The 4,999-nt window shown below is 30.4% G+C and overlaps 1 long non-coding RNA gene across 1 annotated transcript; it reads right to left on the reverse strand.

Annotated features, from left to right (window-relative positions):
* Positions 1-1,343: 1,343 nt before the first annotated feature.
* Positions 1,344-1,828, reverse strand: LOC141621327 (uncharacterized). Its single transcript, XR_012532230.1, has 3 exons — positions 1,719-1,828; positions 1,545-1,622; positions 1,344-1,428 (listed from the first exon to the last, which is right to left on the reverse strand). It is a non-coding gene; the product is annotated as an uncharacterized LOC141621327 (long non-coding RNA).
* Positions 1,829-4,999: the final 3,171 nt, after the last annotated feature.

Below are 4,999 nucleotides of genomic sequence, written 5' to 3' on the forward strand. Positions count from 1 at the left end.
TTAGGCAATTTCTGCAAAAGAGATTTTCATACAGTATAGTATATATTTAATATGTAGCAATGGCAAGGTAGAAGGCAAAACCCGTAAATCTATACCTCAAAATATTCACTGTTGGTCCATAAACTTTCATCGTCCAACGCATCCAACCATTTCAGCACAAACACTCCACAATCAAAACTACAAATAAATAAACATTTATGAGTAAAAGAAACACCTCAAGTGAAGATCAACTATTCAACCATTCATTTCAGCAATATGGGATTGGGTACATGGTTTTGGTCAGAGAGGGACCATTCAAACTTGTACGATATATCTCATAATATAGCCTAAAAAACGAAGATACATGGTTACATACCATGTTTTTTGTGGAGGGACTTGAAGGTTTTCAATTGGGTTCATGTACATCAACCGTAAACGTTCAAATGCAGATGAACCACCACAAAGAACAGATGAAACTTGGTACAACTGGAACATGAAAAGGCCAATAGAACATAAAAATATGACAGGGATATATTTTTAAGAAACTAAAGATAAATACTCCAAAATATTTTGGGAAAAAATCATACAATCTCTATGGCTGTGTGGTTATGAGGATCCGCATGTAAATCGGTGCTCGAGTTGAGGATGAAATTTACTTTTTTCTTTAAATCGCAAACGCAAGCCCACCAATGACGACACTTATCGTTAACCATAGGGATAAAAACCTGCAATAGACAAACCAATTAACAATACACATGAACGAAAATAAATAAAAAAGAACATAAATAGTAGAAGAGGGATCTTTCACCTTTTGGATATTGCTCCCATCAAGTGGAATGTAATCAGACTTCAGGTATTGACCCCAAATAGCTGGCTTGCGTTCTTCATGAACGGCCTGCATGTGACAAAAGTAGGACCATTTTAATAAACCAGAGAGGAGCAACATTAAGAAAGCAAATACTTGAATATCAACATCTAAAGGATTTGAAGCTCATATATACTGTTGTTGGCAAGTAGAGGAGATGTGATCTACCGAGTGTGGACTTAACTCCAAACATATCAATCACCTACAAAATCAAATTTAACAAAACATAGGTAAATGATTCACAAAATAAGTTCCAGCATTCACAAAATAAGGTCCAGGATTCACAAAATAAGGTCCAGGATTCACAAAATAAGGTCCAAGATTCACAAAACAAGTTCCAGGATTCACAAAATAAGTTCACAAAAATAAGTTCCAAGATTCACAAAACAAGTTCCAGGATTCACAAAATAAGTTCTAGCATTCACAAAACAAGTTCTAGGATTCACAAAAAAAGTAAAATGAAACATGAAAAGAAAAAGGAAAGGAAAATGATACTTACCTGATCCATAACAAAGCCACGTGGTCCAAGGGTCTGTAAAGCATGTCTTGTGACTTCCATCCACGGAGTGGACACCATAGCGTCACTTAAATATTGAGGAAATGCAATTAGTCAATATCTCTCATAATATAACTTTTATATTGTAAAATCAAAGAAAAATCATATAACTTTTATATTGTAAAATCAAAGCAAAATCATTACAATTTAGTTTGTGCCGATTTTGATCTGCATACATAATCCAACAATTGCTGGTCACTGTAAGGAAGTGGTCGAGAGCCACTGCCACAATACGAACATATAACATTATTTAATCATCTAAAGTACTAAAGGTTTTGCAAGAAAAATATGATAATATTAAAAGAAGAAGGCTCTTACAGCGGTACACGACTCCATTCTAGTGCATCTTTTTTCACTCTATCTCTTAATACGTTCTTATCACATGTAATAATGTGATAGCACACCCTCAATGCAAAACGCTTCACCTGAGCTTCCTATAAATGGAAAAAGGGGAATAATAATGTGTTGCAAACTTATAAAAATTTATATTTATCAATGTATAAATAGAGTTGGAAAAGTAATCTTACAGTATATATGCTTATTGGACAATCACTTTTGTTTCCTTTGTAATTCTCCAATATGTTCAATAAAAAGATGCCATTATCTATTTCATCAGAAGTTAAGTTTGATTTTGGGATAAACACTTCGGGCATCCACAAAATACTTGTCAGTGCGGGCACCTTTGGTTTAAGAAGTCAGATGAGCTTTTCTTTCTGTATGAACAAAAGAGAAATTAGTCTTTCTTAGCACAGGTATAAACAAAACTTATTTTGTGAGGTACAACTTGCAGTGAAATGCTAAAGGACCATAGGTTCACAAAATAAGATCTAGGATTCACAAAATTAAGGCCTACTTTCACAAAGTCCCCTATTTTGCCCTTTTCCTTTTTTTGATGAACCTCAGACCTTGTTTTGTGAATCTCAGACCTTGTTCAGTGAATCTTAGGGCTTGTTTTGTGAAACTTGGTCAACATAAGTGGTTTAAAATCATCTATTTTGCTCTTAATTTTGTGAATCTCAGACCTTATCTTGTGAATCTCAGACCTGTTGGGAAATGTGTCCTCAACAATAGTGCGATCACATGATTTAAATATCATTATTAAATCTCATTTCAAGAATACGGAAGGGATGATACATAATATATATAGTCAACTGGTCCACACATATCGGTAATGATTGGCTGGCTAGAGTTTGACATTATTGTCGTGCGACGGTGGTGATCAGTTGATCCCTTGAGGTCACACCTAAAGGACGATTCCCTTAATTGAAAAGGTTAATTAATTGTATACCGTCTGATTAATTAATTCCTTAAAATTGAACAATTCAATTTGTGAGAGAGAATATTGATATCTTATTATAATGGGATTAAATAAGATTTATTTTAGTAAATAAAATGCTTTATTACTAAAATTGTTTATTGTTTGAAAAACAATAAAGATAAGAATGAATGGTTGATTATAATTACAAGATATTGTGAATTATAATTATATGACCCATTTTATTTATGTGATCAAGTATCACTAGTCAATTTGTTGAATGTAATTTAATTAATTTATAAAATGATATTTATGTGATAAATATGCATTTAATTAATTAGTAACATGTATCATACTACATGTGACATATTGTGTGACAAATGACAAATTGACAAAAATAAAATGGTAGTCCATTTTATGTAGATGGACCGAAATAAGAGTGTAAAGGAAGTTAGTGGGTGAATTATTTTATGAGATAAAATAATCCAATAATCACTAACCTACAACTAGCCTTACAAGCCTAAGGTATAGAAAAGAACAAAATGAAAAGTGAAGAACCACATATTGGTCCTTTTGCCTCACCCAAACCGTGTGGCCTCTTACTAGTGAGAGGGCTTTTGTTCTTTTATCATTCATCACACTCTATCATTCAAAATACATGCAAAAATGTTCATGTTTTATTTCTCTCTTTAATCTTCATCAAAAAGGATGAATTTTTGATTCAAATTTGTTCAAAAGATTACTAAAATTATCAAAGTAATATATGAGTGTTAGTAATCAATTTTAAGGAAAACCACAATATAAATATCTAGTACATATTAGTTTGTGGTATTAAGGGATAGTTTTGGGTGCTACTAATTGGAGGGCTTCTAATTTGAAGTCAAGAATGTTCATCCATTAATGGAAAGCTCAAGAACTAACAAGAAGGAGATCTTGTTGGTGCCCAATATGACCGAAATTCATATGGTGAGAAAATGTTTTCGTATCTTCTTTTATTTTAGTTTGCATGCATAAGATCTAGAATTTATTTTATGACTAAATAAATTTGAAACATATAAGATTATGTTAAAAATGAGACCTAGATTTCGAACAAGCGGTATCAAGAGCACAAGGTTGTTTGCATGCAAATCGGTTATAGTTTTTCCGAGTTATATGATTAACATAAAAAACTTGTAAATTTGTGTTATTATGATATATCACAAAAATAATTTATGCATGTTAAAGTTTCTGATCCTAAAATGTATTTAGGATATTTTGGTTAATTTATGGATTTTTATTGTTCATTTTATATAGTATTGGCATTAAAATGTGATTTTTATGATAAAAATGTCATTTTTGGACGAAAATTAGCTAAACTTCGAATTTTCCAGTGGTTTTTGGATATGTTTTCACATATATTATTTTTCGATGATCTGGAAATTTTCATAATTTTATGAGTTCTTATGCTCGAAATATGGATTTTTCATGTTAAAAATCTAATTTAGATGAAAAATAGGTTAATATGAGAAATATTTCGAATCTGGTCATAGAAATTTAGTATGTTGTCACATGAAATTTTACAAGATGTGTGTAAAATAATAGGCTATAATTAAGTCTTCGTGCATGATTTATGGATTTTTGATGAAAAATAGCATAAATAGTGACTTAATTAGTGAATAATTACTAAAACATACTTCATGACTAAGGAAAAACGTCACATGTTGCATTTTATTATCTTTTTCAGATATAAAATTGAAAAGTTGATGAATATAATTTTTCTCATGTTTTTATGATTTTTATTAAAAAATCCGATAAACCGCAACATAGTTTTTCCGATAATATTACGAAATTTTAACCTAAGTTTTTGAATATTATGAGTGTCATGGTATTTTTCCAGAATGTTCACAAGTTTTAAATTTCAAGTTTTGAATTTATTTGAAATTTTGTGATTTATTTGAAGTTTATAGCTTTTTATTGTTATTTTAATTTCTTTTATGAACAATAATAAGAAATATGAGTTAATTATGATCAAATGGTTAGTGGAGACTAATGTTTGAGTCCTAAGAAGTTAGGGTAATTAACTTGTGCATAAATATGAATTTATGTAATTTTAGTGATTATAAAACGTTGAATCACGCAAATACGTAAAAACCGTGTAATATACGATATTGGCTCTTTAAAGGCGATTTAGCATAAAATTGGGCATGTTCATACATATTATAATGCTGCATTTTATTTATGATTGTCATAATTTTATTTTATATAATTTTGAATTATTTAATTTTTACTTAGTATGGCCTTAGTTTTAATTGATATTACCCGAAATGTATGGGAATATCGATTCGGTTGTATTTTTTTTGTGATC

This window comes from Silene latifolia, chromosome X (genome assembly GCF_048544455.1).
Source record: "Silene latifolia isolate original U9 population chromosome X, ASM4854445v1, whole genome shotgun sequence".
In the NCBI taxonomy this organism is placed as follows: Eukaryota; Viridiplantae; Streptophyta; class Magnoliopsida; order Caryophyllales; family Caryophyllaceae; genus Silene; species Silene latifolia.